The 20083-nt window shown below is 36.8% G+C and overlaps 1 protein-coding gene across 1 annotated transcript in view; it reads left to right on the forward strand.

The window, feature by feature from the left end:
• Positions 1 to 20083, forward strand: part of LOC138698005 (uncharacterized) — a 279462-nt gene that overhangs the window by 73410 nt on the left and 185969 nt on the right. Inside the window, exon 2 of the mRNA XM_069823682.1 lies at positions 12458 to 12523. The gene's annotated coding sequence lies outside the window, so the exon portion shown is untranslated. The remainder of the gene's footprint in view (positions 1 to 12457; positions 12524 to 20083) is intronic.

Here is a 20083-nt window from a genome sequence, read left to right on the forward strand (position 1 = left end):
GCTATCAAAAAATTCATTTTCGACAGTGGAGATTCTGGTGTTTGTTCTCTTTTATATATTACCGTTTCGTAACATGGGAATGGTCAATCTGATATATAAAGTGTTGTGGGATTTAATCGACTAATTTAATCGATTAATAGATCAATTTCTGTTGTAAGATTAATCGATTAATCGAATAACCGAGTGGATTAAAGTTAATCGGTTGTACGAGGCGCATCCAGAAAGTAAGTTTCCATATTTTTTTTTAAGAACACACATTTTCAGGAAAACATTTATTGACAACAGGTACAGCAATGTTTCAGCTATTTTTCAACATAGCCACCATCAGAATTGAGACACTTGTATCGTGGGATCAACTTTTGTATCCCACTGTCGTAGAACTCTGCCGCCTGTGAATGGAACCAGCGTGTGATAGACGTCTTCAGCTCTTCGTCGTTGCCAAAACGCTCACCGGAGGACAGGAATTTCTTGAGGTGCAAGAAAACGTGAAAATCGCTGGGAGCAAGATCAGGACTGTAGGGTGGATGATGAAACAACTCCCAGCCAAATTCTGTCAGAACAGCTGCTGTGCGCCGAGCCGTATGTGGACGAGCATTGTCATGGAAGAGCACAACACCTGCAGTACGCATTCCACGCCTCTTGTTTTGAATGGCATGTCGCAATTTTCGCAGTGTTTCACAGTAACGGTCAGCGTTCACTGTTTCACCTCTTGGAAGGAAATCAATGAGCAGAATGCCCTTCCTGTCCCACAACACCGTGCAAATCACTTTCCGTACCGACAGCGTCTGTTTGAATTTCGTCCTGACCGGAGATCCACTATGCTTTGTGCATTAAAGAACTTTATCACCGACCGAACCTCGCAGGCGGCGGGAGAAGGAATAAGAGCTTCCATTTGGGATCACTGCTGCCACGCTACTGGCACCAGGCGGAACCTGTCCGGCTGGCATATGATTGATACGTCATAGATCTGTTACGCATGCGCAATTGACACGGCTAATTACGTTTACTTTCAAGAGGAAAAAATCGGGAAACTTACTTTCAGGATGCGCCTCGTAGTTGATATTAATTATTACTTTGTTAATACAAACTCATACTAAACATTCCGACAATATTTCTCTCTCGGAAATTACTTACTTAAAATCACAATAGTACTGTTATTTTCTAACTGTAAACCAGGTAGCGTAGGGAAAATCTTTGTACAAGTTCTTCAGAAAGGAATGGAGATATGAGGACAGTGACCTAGTCTACCTCTATTGAAAGGTGAAACACAACGCGAAACCCTTATTAAGTTTTATGGTTTTCCAAGAAAACTTTCACCTTGTTGCCAGCTCATCTTCCTAGCATATGAAATACACACTTTTCTGGGTTTCGACCCCCTCATCCCTTATAAAATAGCCATGTCTACACTTTGTGCAAGTGAGAGCGTAAGTATCTTCTTCACATTCTAAAATCTGGTAATTCGATTACAATAGGAGCCAGTCTTCTGTTTCGACCGCTGCAGTTTCTGTACTGAGTTTGTATATGAAGGTTGTGTGTTTAGTGTGATAAAGAAAAAAAAATCAGTTTTCTGTGGTTTGTGAAAAGTGTAAACTCCTTTATGTCATATGAGAATTTAAGAGGTAAACTCGGAGAAACGTTTGGATTTAAATTGAACGATCGTGGGGAAGTGCTTGACAGAAAAAAAAGTTTTTTTCGTGTTTAGTGTTGCAGAAAACATTGTTACTGGACGTAGAGCGGCTCTTAATTCGGAGCATATGAATGCACTCACATGTTTAAAATCATGGCTGAAGTAGTATTAACTAGGTGAGTCTTCATACTTTATGTTATTTATGCTTATCTAAAAAATTCCCGGAGAAATTGACACAATAAATTATAAGGCTAATAATAAATATGTTAGTAAGCAATTAAAACAGTTGTTTTGTAATATAAAGATACAATATATACAGATATACAACATTAAATACTTATGCTTATCATCGAACACAAGTTAAATTTAGCAATAATTGTGTATTACAGTATATTAAAACATTTCTTTATATCGATCAAAAGTGGATTGATTAATCTATCGATTATTCGATTAAATTCAAATAGTTATAAGATTAAATATTTTTGTCGATCAACAGCACTAATATGTGTGTGTGTGTGTGTGATCAGAGCAAGAACGGCAGAAGGCATCGTATCCATAGCGGACAAAAGTTCATGCTCCAGGCGGGATTTATATGTAGACTTAGCGGTAGAATTAAGCCAAGGAATTCTCAATAATAATGGATCACTGAAGCAAGACATGACAGCGTACATTTAGCATTCAATAAGCTGAGTATAACAGTAACAGCAAAACATATGAGATATTTGCGGAATTGCGAATACAATTTAAAGTTTTCTTTTATTTCTCCAAGAAATGTGTAAACGCTAAACGGATTGCTTCTTTCTTTCTTTTTTCCTTTCTTTCGTTCCTCTTTCTTTGTCATATTTCAACTGCTCCTTTCGTTTCCCATCCATTGCGGTGAAGCGAAAGATACATATCACTGTACCAATATTAGACACACACATTATGAGCCTCCCTAGTTGTGTGGTCAGCACGGCAGTGTTGAGACAACAAAGGACAGCACGTGACAAGGGTCAAACACCCAGTTTTGTGAATGGAAGATTAATCTTTTTTATTGCCACCACCGAGAATTCAACCACTGGTCTCTTTGATGGGAAACAAAAACATTATCCACAGAGCTAAGACGGCGGTCAATTTAATATTTAAGGTAGTTGAAATTAATTACACAATGTAATACTTTATATACGTTTTCCATGTATGATTGGTTTATTATATATAATAGATCACAGACACATTACATACAACAATTTTACACAAAGATGTATTATTATTTAAATACAATTTCTACGTTTTACCTATTAACATATTTGTTTTGTCTTGCATTAGCTTTCAGTTATTGTGCAAGACTCAACTCATTCTAGAATATTGGTACCATCAGTATTGGTTTACCTTCCTAAGATGTACTTCCCTCTTCACTCTGCAATGTGCAGCTAGCGTATCTAAATCATCTCTAATTCTAGTTTCTTCCATACCTCTTTCCTTACAAAAGTATTTATACAGTTCATACAAGCTCTCTCTCGTAGGTAAGCCTTCATTCCTTAATTTTATTTCATAATATTCTTTTGACGTACCTTCAAAACTATTAAATTTAGAAATAAAAAAGATAGCCAAATAATTTCTAACTAAGTCAAATATGTTATTATCTGTGAGTCTAGACAAAGCGTACCTTCCAAACTTGAATTTATTAGTCAGCTCAGTAACTGTACTTTCACGTTTTCCATGTATTACACAGAGACTCTTAACTTAGTTAGAAGCGGTCACCTTACTCCCAGTTAGGCAAAATGAGAGAATTTTTCAAACTTAGTTATTGATGAATCATAGTGTCTTCAACCGAGAGAAAACAGTACATGACACTAACAGAGAATTTAAGATTTGTAGTCATAATCAAATGTCAAAGCTTCAGTAAAATTAAATTAATATAACCTTATTCTTTTACTAAAATTATAAATAGTGCTAATTTATTTGAGCATTAATACTTAGATAGCTACAATCAATATTCAGTGAACATTAATAATAATAATAATAATAATAATAATGATAATAATAATTATAGGGCGGCCGGGTAGCTCAGTTGGTAGAGCAACTAGCTACGGACTGGAAGGTCCGGGGTTCGATCCCAGGTGGTGACAGGATTTTTTCTCGTTGCCAAACTTTCAGAACGGCCCCGAGGTTCACTCAGCGTCCTATAAAATTGAGTACCGGGTCTTTCCCGGGGGTAAAAGGCGGTCAGAGCGTGGTGCCGACCACACCACCTCATTCTAGTGCCGAGGTCATGGAAAGCATGGGGCTCTACCTCCATGCCCCCCAAATGCCTTCATGGCATGTTACGGTGATACCTTTACCTTTTACCTTTTTACCTTTATAGTAATAATAATAATAATAATAATAATAATAATAATAATAATAATAATAATAATGTTTTGGATTTCATTAGTTATAATATGGGGCAGATGCATGGACAGTGAACAGGCTATAAGCCGAGAGATTAATGGTAGTAAAAATGGATTTTTGGAGGTCAGCAAGAATATTATCAAGAAAGGAGAAAATGCGATATAATATTTTAGAAACAAAAAAGGGAAACGTTTGAGTTGGTATGTAGGGGAGAGTCGGGTAGTATCGGACATCGGGTAATATCGGACAGTGAGTTTCTTTCATCTGCCACACGATGATAGTACCTGATTGACATGGTTACGTTTCTGTGATGTCGCATAGAGAAACGTAACCATGTCATTCAGGTACTACCATATGGTGGCAGATGAAAGAAACGCTCTGTCCGATACTACCCGACTCTCCCCTACATTTAAAACGGATGACGGAGAACAGAATACCATGGAAGATACTGACTTGGATGGCTGAGGGGACAAGAGGAAGGGGTAGAGCACTAGAATATTGGTTGGATGGGGCTTGACTGAGCATACAGAGAAAAGGACTAAGAGATGATGATGATATGGACAGGGGCAGCGGATTAGTTTGGGTTGAAGGAGAACTATTGTATGATGGAATATTTATAATAATAATAATAATAATAATAATAATAATAATAATAATAATAATAATAATAATAAATTGTAATGAATTTAAACTTTAAATAGTTTATTTTCATAAGAGTTACATATCATATAACAACAGTAAACGGGTACTATACACCCTGTAGTTTCACAACGTAATTTTTCAACTCGGTTGTTATGTAAGGTGCATTAATAAAATTGTTTTGTATATACTGCGGAATTTGTAAACATAATTTTTGTGGTAACAAAATATATTTTGTTATATATGCTTGTTTTGAAACTCAGAAATATTTATAAACAATGTCACTAGCGAAGTCTCGTGAGTGACCCCAGTGCTAGTACTCTGATCTTCCATTCAGGCGGTCCGGGTTCGATCCCCGGCCAGGTCCTGATAAAATTTCTGGTTGAGACGCTGATGGTCTTCACCGCTTGGGCACAGTAGGAACAGGCTGCCTAATACACTGATCAGTCTTATTTCCATAACGTTTTTACAGTCACTATGAGTACACAACACCTCCACTTTAACAGATTGCGTTATAGTTTGTCTCTCAGAACTTGGAAAATGAAATACCATTGCGTGTTCGATCCGTCTCTACCTGCACCGTCTGGTCTGCAGTGTAAGGGTCTTCTGAATTGTTTTGTTCCAAAACTTTCATTTGATAGAACATTCAGTCACCATATGTTCAAAATATTCCCGAGGCATCGCTTCTGGTTCAGTTGGACAGGGCTTCCATTGTCTCGCATCCGTAGAGTAGAACTGATTTCATACGCTCTCGGAGATCTACAGTTGAGTCTTTGTTCTGAGTTACTTCAACTTTCATGTCCGTCGTGTGCTGACAAATACCCTTCTGGTCTATTGACTCCACTTTCTTAAGTCCTGTCCCATTTCGCCATTGGATGCGATAGTGTTTAACTGTTATAAGTCGGGAGAATGAGAAAATAGTTTTATGATTAATCAGCTGTTAAAGCAGTGATTTTCAAGCTTTTACAGTTATAGGCCTAGCTCTTTCTGAGCTATGAATTACTATAATATTATCAAATTTGCGAAATAAATGTAAAAGAAAGCATCGGAGACACCGTAGTTTTACTTACAAGGGAACCGTCCCAGGTCATGTAGCTTGAATTTAATGAAAATGTATATTTAAGCTAATTGAAAGGTTCAGAGCCATAGTGGCCCAAGAGCCATTTATTAAAAACGGAGAAAGCAAGGGTTAAAGTTAAGTGAATACGATAGTTTAATGAAGATTGACATATCATTAAGTTTTAATGTGCATACTTTATATTCCTTGCTATATGTTTAATTGAATTATGGTACTCAATTTTAATCCTTGTTTTCTACGTTTTTAATATATGGCGCTTCGCCCATTATGGCTCTGAACCCTTCAATTTTCGTTCGCATTTAAGTGCTAAAATCGATGTTTGTTGATCACCGACTTAGTGAGACAAGAAAGTCAAGAGCTCCTACTGGTTAGGCAATCTTCAGAACAAAACAAAGGCCTGCGAGTGGAATCACTGGATGTGTGCGGGGCAAATGTACACTAACTCCAATATCTGATCTAGTTCTTCCTTACTAGAGAAGTTCAAAACATTATCATTCATGGATACACAGCACAGTTCGGCGCAAAAATAATCACACACACGGATAAATAAGTTAGATTTTCGTCCTAAAGACACGTACGAGTACAATTCGATGGTATAATTTATTTCTCTCTCGTGTTAATAGTAGTCATCTAGATCTTTGATATACAAATATATCACACACAGAAATCGAGAGGATTCAAGTCCTGTGAGCGTACAGGCCACGGTACTGGGAAATCATAACCGCGACCAATCCAGCGTCCAGGAAGTTTTCTGACAACCACTGACAGATTTAATGGTACACCTCTCCGAATGTGTGTGCTGAATAGAACGTCTTGTCCTGCATTATTCTAATGACTGTAAATAGCTATTCAAGGATCGTAGGATATATTATACTCCTAAGAACCAATTTTACCTATCATAACGTGCAGGAACTGTCCTATAATTAAAACATAGCGGTCCTTGGTTCGATTTTCGGCGTGGACAATGGAGTAAATTTATCTTTTGTTCACTGGACTGGCTGTTTGTCCGTTGTCTTTTGACTGTCCTGTAATGTGTCTGCGGTGGTTCTGTGCCATACTAATCACATGGGCAGGGAGGTCCGCACTTGTGAGATGTCTAGTGCGTGGTTTAGTGATTATTCCTCTCCTATCCGCAGCAGTGGCCTGTAAAACAGAATAGGTGGATGTTAAACCGACTAAGAAAGAAAGATTATTGAGACACACTGGATATTTTTAAGCACTACATTGTTACAATCGGACCTTCGTACCTGCTTATTTAACTTAGTGTACACCCTGGTCTTTGATATAGTTTCCAAACTGACATAATGAACTAGTCTCATAGCATGGCACACGGATTATCTCGCTTCACTGTCGCATAGCGGAACATGTGACAACTCCCCATATCCTGGTATTGGAATCTGCGAACTGTTCAATTATCGGTGATGTATTCATAGCCTCGTGTTGTTTACAGTTATACTAAAGTTATTTGTTCTTGCAATTTTATGTTTAGTATACGTATTATCAGAAGAGTAACCGTATAATTTAGAAGTGGATTTATATAAGCACGTATGAGGCGGTCAAACGCTTGACTGCTTGTCCGGACTACCTGTTTCCACTACGCTGCACATACTTGCTTGTACTGGTCTATATACAGCCTTCCTCTCTTTATACAGACTGCTCGAATAATAGGCAACAAAGTCTTTTGTGACTTCAGACCAAGAATATGAAGTACCTGAGATGTCTATTTAATCTTCAGTATTTTTACGTCATTATATATTTTTTTCCTTCATTGTTCTTTACACTTTTAACACTTATATAATCATTGACTGACTTTATAACTCTTTACTGTGTTAATATGAGGACATTACCTGGCTGACTAGTTTCGAAGTGATGCTCTTCAGTATCAAAAGCCTAGTGAAGGTCCCGCACTATCTTCTAGTTCCCTGTTGTGGTGGGGTGTGTTCATGATTGTGTCGAAAAGAGTGTGCGTTTTGAAATTTAGTTGAGTGTGCAGAATGTGCTATGGGTGTGTTTCTTGTATGTTTGTAAATTTCATATTGTTCTATGACCTATTGTTCGCTAACACACACGAACTTTATTGAATGATTAATAACAAATAATAGTACATTAGGGTTTCAGCTTATCAAAATAATATAAAATAAGAATTTTAGCCGATAAGGCCTTGTATTTATTATGGAAATATTATGTACAAACAAAATAACGTTTGTTTTAAATTTCTAATAAGAAAAACAGAAGATATATTACTTACAAATGGCTTTTAAGGAACCCGTAGGTTCATTGCCGCCCACACATAAGCCCTCCATTGGTCCCTACTCCGTGCAAGATTAATCCAATCTCTATCATCATATCCCACTTCCCTCAAATTCATTTTAATAACTATAACTATACTACAGATGAAAACTCCTCCATTGTAGTGTCAAATATTCTTATTCATGATCACTGATTTCACTTTCAGGATGATTTTCATCCAGAATACAAAATATTTTGAAGAGAACATGCATTTTCTGGTTTTAAGAGTTTCAATATAATTTGTCTTTGATAATTTTAAGCCGGGACGCGGGAGATTTCTTAGATTAATTTCTTCCTTTGGTGGCATATTATGTCTTACTGAAAAACTGAATGGCTGGTAAACTGCATTGTAAGCATATGATACTGCCAAAGACTTTGATGTATAAAACATGGGTGTAACATAATGTCTGTATTACGAATTTTGAACCTTTCGGCTTAGCACAGCACTTCACATAATGAATTCTCCTGCCATTTAGTCAACGAAATGAAATACAACTTTTACAGTCGATAGAAAACTAGAGTTAAGCTGTTATTGCACCCAGCGCCCCAATTTATGATTGCACTTACTGTTAGAAGTAAGGTGTAAGGTGGCTTAGTACCGGGATATGTCTGATAAAATTGTTTACTCTTAATAGAAAAATTAAGATATTTCTAAGAGATCTCGGGAAGCTAGAAAAGCAGACGTTGCAAAGGGTTTTCATCGATTCACTTCCGTTTTCTTCTATCAATTGAGCTGTTCAGAGCAGAAGTGGTGTAAGTCAAAACTGAGTAATGAGGTTTAAAGTAAAAAGCTAACCACTGACTACTAATAGATTAAATAAATTGAATAGTAATTGCTACTTTGCGCTGTATTTTACAGTGCTCTGAACGGCACAATTCATCAACGCTCTCCATTTTACTCTCATTTCATCCATCAGCTGCATTAGTAAAAAACAGACTGGTCTGAGGTCTTCGGGACAGTACGAATTTCCGATGCTGATATAGAAAGGGCATCAGTGTCCGGGCCCTTGTACTTATAAAGCATTCTTCTGGGATGGGATGTGACAGGTCAGGACTGATGGAGAATGACCCACCTGAAACCATGGCATTCTACATTGAAAAAGTTAATAATGACACTTGTGACGGACAAGGTCGCAGTTGGAGTACTTCTCGGGGTTCTCCCGTTTCCCCGCGTTAGACATCAACATCATTCCGTCCCATCTGCATTCAGATATAATTCGCCGCTTGGTGACGTACGAAGGGGCTGGTCTAGGGGTGAGTCACGGCGGAAGCAACACATGACAGCACACGACAAGAGATAACCACACAGTAACGTGGACGGAAGATTAAACTTCAATTGCCCACGCTGATAATCGATCCAAGGACCGCTTGGATGGGAAGCGCGTATGCTATCGATAGATACACAGTGGCTGGCACATGTAACTACAAGGATAATATTTTCTCCACTGCTGATTCACACAATTAATCAACTTGAAAAAAGTAGTAAAAAATCAATCTGGCCTTCATCTAAGGAAGAGTGTGTTAAAGTGTAAATCAGCACTAATCGGAAAATGACGTCATCAATTACTCATTCTGCGTGTAGCTAGAAGATAACAAGGCGTGAGAAGAATAACACTGAGGTCAAAACACGGTTAATGACTCACAAATACTCAATCTATCAAGCCAGCTATTTTAATAGTTTCCATCCCATTTTAGATCATTAGGAATTATAAGGTACATCGAAATTTAATATCCGCGCGTCTCTAGTAAGAAGGTATCGTAATACTACAACATAGGTTGGTAGTTTGTCATTATGCATTTGGTGGTATAGATCATAACGCCCGTTCCATCTCTGCAGAAAAAAAATTGAATAATTTATAAATAAATATTTTCACAATTTAAAATTAGAAATCGATAACCAGCATTAATGAAATAAAAAATACAAACTTGCATTTAAATGCAATACTTATCTTCACAATTTTACACTTGAAGTCGTTTTGTATTGGAAATATAAAAAAAAAAAATACCCCGTCCAATTTTATTGGACCTGTCATCTTTATATATATTCCCGTCATCTTTATAGTCTTATCTTTTCAGCGCCTAATCTCCATATATAGTTCAAAATAGAAAAAAAATTATGTACGAAGCAACTATGTAATTCACAACACATTTTTAGCTTCAGAATATTAGCTAAATAAAGAAATGATACTCCTGAACAGTTCATTCTTTATCTGTAATATTCGTTTACCCTTAAACTCAAGAATAATGGTATTTTATAAACCATTTCAAATTAGTGTAACTCTGAAAATATTGAGATTAGGACAAATGTTTATATGACATTTTTTGTTCAGAATGTCTTCGGAAATAAGCTCCGTAAGGGACCTCAACATGACTTTTAAATTTCCTTAAGGGACGGGAAATCCTCGTGAATCATCCTGTGTATGGATCATATTATAAGAAAACAGAATATGGTAATTTGAGTAGCAACAGAAACTTAAATTTAGATATTCTACTGTTTGCAGATGATGTGCTACTACTGGCAGATTCTGAAAACGCCTCCAAAGTTCTGTTTTTCAATTACAACACATTTCTGAGAAATAATGGGTGGAAACTTCAGGTGATAATACTAAAGTAATTTACTTCCTCGGAAAGAATCATGTCCACAGCATAATTTGCTCTTTTAATAAACCGTAGAATAGATCCCATGTTTTAAATATTTGGCTATCACTTATACTATGAACTGGAAAAATATATTTCTACAATTCGCAAACATTTTGATTATTGATTGAATAATATTAGTAACATTTTCAAACTTTCCTTCTTCAGAAACATAGATTCAAAACCTATAAAATACTGGTGAGACCTAATTTTATGTATAAAAGATAAGCTTAGACCGTACGTAAATGTTACGAACACCGAATCACTGCCAATAAAATTACATGAAATTTTTAAGAACTGCGGGCTGTACTAAATTAGACAAGAAGAAAAACAAAATATTTTGAAAGAACTAAAAATGGATTCTATTTCAGAGAAAATTCAATTTATAGACAGAAATGGAAATTTCATGTAGGCCTACTCAGAATGTCACCTGTAAGAATACTGCGCCGAATAATAAACTGTCGTCCTTCAGGATAAATATTTTTTGGCCGTCCACTGAAACGAACGAGTGAAACCGTAACAGACCACCCGGTCTAATACACGATAGGATGAAGTTATGTCCTAAACTAGTGCAATATACAGTTTGCAATATCATTCATATTTACACAAGATATTCAGTTATTCATTCCACTTCTCACTTTACCTCGCTTCTACTTACTAGACATAATGGTCGTACTAACTGGTGTATGCCTGGACTCAGGGTTCACTTACAAGAGAACCGTTCCATATCATGATGCTTGAATTTAATTAAAATGCATATTTAAGCTAATTTTCGTTCTTTAAGGAACGTGGTGATAGTCGTTCGTTTCGTTTTTTACTCGATTACGAAATATATTGGCTTGAAAATCGTTGGTACTTATACCGTTTCTTGTGCGCACTCGGATACTCACAGTATTTGATCCGAACAAAAGTAACTTTTCGTTCTGCAAAGGTATATTACAATGTTACATTTGTTCGGATCAAATTTGTGTACGGTACATTTAAAGGACGAAAGTTAAATCCTTTCAATCACGTATCATAATATCGTATCATAATATATTGCTTTCTTAAATTGATTGAGCATACTGGGAATTAAATCAATGACTTTCCCGAAACACACTATGAAATGTTTAATATAAAACAAGTTTTATCTCCAAAAGGAAACAAACACGAGCAAAACTGTATTAAACTTGTTGGTTTGAAATATCTTAAAGAATAACTTCCTGAAATTAATGACGTTACTTACGGTTCATCCTCTATGTGAAAAGTACACACAAAATCCTAAAGCAGCAAAGTTCCGATGGCAATATTACCTCAGTTAAACCTGTTTCCTAACGAACACTGTATATAGAGAGATACTCGTAGCTCGGGTATGCCGTGTACAGTTGTTTTTGACTATTCACATACAAGGGCACAAAGAGTAAGCAATTCATTAGGTATTGGACAATATTACTCTGATAATAAGATGTGCAATTAGTTCAGAAACGCCAGAATTCTATCTCAACAAACTGTTGGAAATTCAAAATTATTTCTCTGAACATAACAGCCATAAACTGATTGAATGGAATGAATGAATGAATGAATGAATGAATGAATGAATGAATGAATGAATGAATGAATGAATGAATGAATGAATGAATGAATGAATGAATGAATGAATGAATGAATGGATGGATCCTAAAGTGTAATGAAGTAGAATGTCTGTTAATCTTAATTTCTTAGTATTCTTTGCAGAAAGCTTTTTAATTAAACATTTTTCGCTTTATTGCCTAGTATACCTATTTTACCAAGGAGTTCACTGTTGTCTTCTAATAAGTTTTATACTTCTTTTCTTGCAGAATACTTGGATATACTTACAAAGAGTTGGCTGTAGCGGAAAAATGGAATCGATGATCCTGCATTAGGCAAGTACCTTATTTACTTTCATACTACCTGTGATTCCAAAGTGTTCCGATACTAACTCTGACACACTGTGTTGTCAGTTTCTCTCAGTAATGATTTCGGAAATGTTGGAAATAGTTGATTACAATATAGTCATCGTAAAAAAACCTCGAATATAAAAAAATAAATTATAATATTATGAATAATAACACCAAGTACCCTTATTAACTTTTTTATTACTCGACCGAGGCCATTGGAGTCCTGCAGCCCGGAGCGCCACTTGTATTTCTCCTGCGTTCGTATAGCGTCATCGCGATAGTTCACATTACGTCCGCGTCTCCACTCGCCTCGGTCGAGTAATACCGGTCATCTTGAGTTGGAATACAGGATTATTTATATTCCACAATGTAGGCACCGGCTACAGTACTGATATTAGAATTACGTGATGATTTCTATAACACATTTCATTGTGTCTTTCTACCTTACCTCTAGAAATATAGGTCACCATGGCAATATAAATTTATACGTCACTGCATAGACAAGTTCTGTAAGTAACTAATTAATTGTATTGTTTATACACGTCACGGCTAATGAGTTTTTAGTACTACCGCCGAAACAGAAGGAATGTACAACATTCAGAAGCCGTACAATTTTGTAATAATTTTTCAGCAAGTTGAAGACGAAATTTTGTTCATTGCGATAACATTTTTATTTCAAAATTATTGTTTGTGTGTGTGTGTGTGTGTGTGTGTGTGTGTGTGTGTTATTTTGTGTGTCGGTTATGTCTGTTACAAAATAAAACACATTTGACTAAAATTTTCTTCGATAGACAGTACTGCGATAAAGAAAAACAAAATCTTTAATTCCCTGCCTCGCCTCGGTGTCGAGCGTGGCGGTGCTTGGTCAATAGCTACAAACGTAAGTGGAGCCTCTCAGTTAAAATAATCCCGCAGCTTGTTTGGAAACCCCCTAGTGAGGATAGTGGGTCTCGTGTAAAGAACCGCAAATCTCCCGATTACAACGGTATCCTGCGGCCAAACCATTCCAGTACTGATTCTGTAGATTCTGGTTGAAACCAAGAAATAAATGACTGTCCAACAGTAAGTTAAGAGCTGAGGATCTATAAAACTACACTCTGCTTGAAAATTAACGACAAAAATGTACAAAAAATACGTAGCATAATGAATAAATGCAACAGAAATATACCGGATCATAAAACGACGTGGAAACGAAAATACAGTGAAGTAAGGTCTAAAGATGTAAGATGAAGATCAGAAAATGGGGACTAAGGAAGAGGAAGATTAGAGTGTTGAAGGAAAGAATATGATGAAGAAGACCATGGTGAAGTGATTACGATTAGATATAAAGGATGAGAAGGAAAATGATAAGGAGAAATAATAATAATAATAATAATGATAATAATAATAATAATAATAATAATAATAATAATAATAATGTTTTATTTTTTCTGGCAGAGTTAAGGCTGTGAGGTCTTCCTTCCACTCAACCAGAGGATAAAAAGGAAATACATGATAATATAATATCAGTACAAAAGAAAGTTATAGGCTGGTCTATACCTAAGAGAAAATCTAAACAGAAAAATATGCAAAAGCTACAGAATGATCGAACTTGAATACTTAAACTAGATGACAAATTAAATTATATGATTACTTTATAAACTAATTACAATTGAAGGGTTAGCTGGAAGAAGGGCGTAATTCAAAATAAGGCGTTTATCCGTAAAACGGCTATATGCTTTCTTTGGCGGCGTTTCTACCAATCACCACGATATTATGTCTCTACTCCCAATAGATTGCAATAGAGAGGTCCGTCTTCCATCTCACTACTGTGGTTCGAGGACCGACGAAGATAACTACAAGGGTGTTCGCGTTGTCTGACGAATGTTCTGATCTACCCTATCTTTCGCCTAATGGAAGCGAATGTAACATTTCGGATGTTGAATGTATCAGAGAAAACGAATTACGTACGGAAAGCTACAAAACGGAAATGGTTTAACAAACTATGAAAGAATAATCTAGCAGGCGACGACGAAATTACGGCAAAGCTTACACAAGTAGGTCAGGAAAAATGGTGAAAGAAATACAGTATTACTATTTATTTAGTCAATGGAGAATGAATATAAGGTACTAATAATACAGGCGTATGCAGTGCTACAAAATGTTAAATCCAGGCTAGCAGTCAGTCATTTAGGAACGACCATATTTCTGACAGGTTAGCAGCAAAACATTTAAGCCAGTTGCTGCCAGAAGAAATATGAGATGTCTACAGACGGACAAGCTATTTTCCATTGAGGATTTTGGGAAACTGGAACCAAAATCCAGCAGGATACATTTCATATAGGATATTTGGAGAGGGGGGCCATTAAGCAACGTCAAACAACTGTAAAACCACAGCACCGAGAATGTTCTTGGGTATACAGTATCATGACTGAGAAGAATTTTTATGCAAGTCCTTTATTCTGTCATTGTTTAAAATATCTAAGAATCGAGTGATGACTGTACAAAATATAGCGAAAGTAGGTGATACTGTAATGACAGATATGAGAGACAAACACTTCAATAGGCCTCATAAGATTCTAGATGTTGTTTATGTTAGGTTATTAGATCACTTAAAGTAGTATAGTGTTTGTAAACTTATATTATAGGTAGTTTCAAGTAAAATGATAAAATGAAATAAGTGCGTTTTAGCAAATGCACTAAATTTACTGCGATGTTGCAATTTTTTTTAGGTACAAAGTCGATTTCCCACTAAATTAAAAGATATAACGAAAAATGGCAAAGGAGAATTCTGTTCGTTTGGTTAGTAGATAAGCACCGCAACCTTAGCCTTATTGTGTAATCTTGTATTGGAATGATTCTTGAAGTCCTTAGGACCGCTCTTCAAGCATGTGATAGATTGCTTGTTGCCATCTTATCGATTCGGCTATGGCATCTAGCTTTGACGAAGTCCGCAAAAGCGCTTCCGTCTCCGTCTCCCTGGTGATATACCGCCTTTTCAGATCATTGGCATCTGTTCGCAATTCACGTGCCTGCGTTCTGCTGCATCCTTTGACTCTCAGATTCCGCGACTCTCCAAGGCGCCATCTATTCGAGGGAGTTACACTCCCAGGCCTGCCGTACTCCACTGTAGAAGCCCTACGGCTCGCTAGGATTTCTTCAGCTCCCCCAGACAGATGACATCTCCAGGCGAATCCCGGAATCCAGTCCGCCACGATATCCTGCTTGACCTGAAGCTATTAAGATGGTACATGAAATTGAAGCTAATGAAGGCGAAATGAGTTGAGGTCCAACATCAAAAGTTACCCAGAAATTCCGCTTCAAGTGGTTCAGAGATCATCATCATCAACATCATCATCATCATCATCATCGTCCTTGCAGGTATTAGGCCTACTAGCCTGTTACGGTCTCCGTCCATCTTTTCAGGAGGCGTTCCAAAGATCTCTTCCATTTGGGTTATAGCGGAGAATTTGTCTTGGGAGTCTGGAACGGTCCATCCTATTGACAAGGTTAAGCCATTTTTGTCTATAGTAGTTGATATGTTCATAAATAGGTGTAATTTTCAATTATTTTGTAATTAATTCATTCCTTTTGTGGTCAAGCAAGCTGTAGCCGGCAATCCTCCTTACAAATCTCATTTGCGCAGTTGTTAGGCATTGAACATCTGAGTTTCGGACAGTCCAGGCCTCACTACCATACATGAGGATAGGTCTTGCTAGAACTTTATAAGCTTTTAACCTGGTATGATTCAGAGATAACCTCGGGAAAAAAACATTCAGGTAACTTCTCCCAACAAGGATTTGAACCCGGGCCTACTCGTTTCACGGTCAGACAAGCTAACCGTTACTCCAAAGAGGTGAACTTAAGGATTTACTGTATCAAGTTATAATCATTTAACATTTTCCACTCTGGGGATGAACATCATCCTTGTATTAAGTTGATGATAATACTAAGCCAATAACAATAAAAACGACGATAGCGAGGAGTAGAAGAATGATGAGAGGATCATCCAGTGAAATGCCGTCATGTTCCAATCGGCTCGCCGGTAATTTCAACGCCGGCATGTTGTCTTCTCTACTACCCCACCGCAGAAGTGTGGGTTTCTAAACCACTGAAGAGTTTCCTGGATGATTTCAGTGAATTGCGCGACACTGCCACGAACTGGAACACGGTTGCGGTCGAGATGTGTCCATCTATCACCGGCCAGCAATACGTCCGAGACCTGTAATTGTCTTGCGCCGGCCTGACAGCGTGTGTCTGTAGTTACGGTACAATCACATCTTGTCCGACGCGGCCATCATAACGTTCCCGCGCACGCGTCCCCCGCTACACGATTAAGCCAACAATAAGATATTCATCACTACCGTTAACCTATCGGAGTACCGGGAACAAATCCTATTAAGCTCCGACATAAGGCTGATTGTGGATGAAAGTGTCCGTGTAGATTTTGTGAGAATGCTCTCTGATTTCCCTGCTGCGCTATCAATAGTGAAGTTAAACATTTGGAAGTTGACAAAGAGACGGGACAGATAGTCTACTGTACGTTTAGCATTGCTTTCTCCAGAAAAGATATATGTGGGTAATGGTGAAATCTAGGTAGCTGATAAACGGCTGGTAATAGTTACTTCTGCAATAAGTGGATAATCTTGATGATTGTGGCATGAGTGAATGTTTGTCCCACGAACTATACTGAGTGCGACAATTTTCACGAGTGTCAGAGGTTACAATTTTTTTTATCGATGTGAAAGTTTTGAATTATTTTGTTTATAACAAAATTTAATGTAATTGACTATGCACGTATATGTTTTAAAATTATAAACAATCATGGATTATTTTTTCTTATAATATTAACAATAATCATGTCCTAAAACAGTGTTTTGCGGATAATTACACAAGTTTCTTTCGTGAGCTGACTGTACAAGTTTATACATGCGCAGTATCAGTAGTCGAGTCCTTGCCGTAACCTTCTTTGCACATAACAGTGTAGAGCAGTGGTCGTCAGCTCTCGCTGAAATGGGTAAAGAGTATTCGGTGCAACATCGTATGTTCCGTCGTGCAGCAGGCAGAGAGGGATAGAGCATACCCGCCAGCAGCTACGGGTACACTATAGTGGAGTTTCTTATCCGCGGGTAAGGGACGCTAGCCCGAGGGTGCTCTGTGCTGATGACCGCTGGTGTAGTGCGCAGACATTGTGTTTATTAAACTTGTAGTTCACTGTGACGAAACACTGGACTCTAAGGATCAGCTTTGCCTTTCATTTCGTAACAGAAGAGTACGCAGATCATAATTATAATTCGTATCTCAGATTGAGAAATTCATAATTATGAATTTAACAAACTATTGTATCCATCGTTATGGAGTATCGGTTAGTATGTATGATCGTGAAACGAGCGACTCGAGTTCAAATCGTAGTTGGGAAAATTTACCTGGTTGAGGTTTTTCCGGGGTTTCCTCTCAACCCAATAACAGCAAACTTTCGACGCTGTACCCTGGACTCATTTCGCTGACGTTATCACCTTCATTTCACTCAGACGTTAGATAACCAATGCAGTTGATAAGCGTCGTAGAATAAGCCAATTAAAAAAAACATAAAAATGTTACATACTTAATATCGTCTTTATTATCTAGAATTTTCAATTAATCTGCTTGGTGCTGTTGATAGAATATTGCCTGCCTATGCGATATCTTTAGGTCCAGTGTTCACTGAAACAAGTTGCATGTGGTAGCGGATGATAGTGATTAACAAGATGGATCGAGATGATCACACCATTAACGTCTAGTACGTTTCTTACTGTTCACAATTTCACTGTCATTTTATATGTTCCTATACTTATTTACTACTTTCAAGAATTTTAACGGGAAAATCTAGAAACGCATCTGTTAACATATTGATGACATTGAACTTCTATTAATGAACACCAAAATGCTACAAAATGGTAAATTCTAATATTAAACTTGCTATAAAATAATAACTTTGATTTTTACAGTGCGATATTTTTAATTTTAAGTCGCTAAAATCTACCATATCAACTAATGATGTAAATCCCTAGCAAACAGAGCGAACCTGAAAGGTACAGAGATGTTAAAATAAAAGGAATAAGGGGACAAAAATGCCATAAAATGATAAATTTGATTTTTAAAGTGCGAACATTTTAATTTTAAGTTGCTAAAATCTACCATCTCCACTAATTATGTAAATCTGTAGCAAACAGAGCGGACCTGAAATGTTCAGAGATGTTAAAAGTAAAAAAAAAGAATGGGATATAGATGCTATAAAATGCTAAATTTGATTTTTTAAGTGAGAAATTTTTAATTTTAAGTTGCTAAAATCTACCAGCTCTACTAATAAATTATATAAATTCCTATTAAACAGAGCGGACCTGAAAGGTTCGGATATGTTAAAATTAGGAGATAGGAGACAAAGATGCTATAAAATGCTAAATTTGATTTTTAAAGTACGAAATTTTTAAATTTTAAGTTGCTAAAATCTACCATCTCTACTAATTATATATATTCCTAGTAAACAGAGCGGACCTGAAAGATTCAGATAGGCCTATGTTAAAAATAAAAAGAAGAAAAGGACTTAAAACAAATGAGAGGAAATAGAACAGAAACAAGGAAAGGAAGACAAAAAGGAGTATATGATGATGGTAGTAATGATGATGATGATGATGATGATGATGATGATGATGATCTTGATTTGAGGAATATGTTCGATTATAAAATAAAAATGAAATTGAAACGTAACGCTAAGTGTAATCAAATATGAGGTGTAATAAATCAAGAGGAGAAAGAAGAAGAAAGAAAGAGGAAGAAAAGGTAAAAAAATATACATATATATTTAAGGAGTGCTTTTAAATATTTTTACACCATGTTATATGTACACAGGTTTCATATTCTAAATAATCCAACATTTAGGACAGACGGTATAGATGTCTCGTGAGTATAATGACAGAACTATTCTTCAATCGTCAAACAGTTCGTGTGTGTCGAAGTAAGAAAGGAACACAATATTTACAAAGGCTCGAAGAGTATGATCGCTTCGTGTAAACAATCGCTTTGTCTCGTTCCCATCGAAAAGAGAAGGGGACGAAACATTATTTTTGAAAAGGATACACTCTGTTTGTTCAGACTGCCGACTGAACCACTGACACATTTCCGAAAGTCCCGGTTGCTAACAACAGAGACTCAAATTAAACACGGTTCTGGAGTATTACACAACAGTCATTGCACAATTCTACTGGGATATTACGCCTGGCCTACTTCGAACAATTTTATGATGACACTTCAACCTGTATGCTCCGAAAAAGTCATAGCCATCTCCGTCACGGATTCTAGGTTTACTTACTATGCGTTATAAGTTTATTTCCACCGCTGTGTTTCATGTACTACCTCCTTTTCTGTACAACTTACACGACATGAAGATGTTAGTGAGGTCGTGTCCGTCCGCGTGTGTGATTTACCTCAAATCACTCTTTCGTTAAATATTTTATGGCCATTTTGAGGAAATGAGCTCTTAAATATATTACGTAACCTCACTCTGCACTTCGTTTCCTTCTTTACACA

Source organism: Periplaneta americana, chromosome 1, assembly GCF_040183065.1.
Source record: "Periplaneta americana isolate PAMFEO1 chromosome 1, P.americana_PAMFEO1_priV1, whole genome shotgun sequence".
NCBI lineage: Eukaryota > Metazoa > Arthropoda > Insecta > Blattodea > Blattidae > Periplaneta > Periplaneta americana.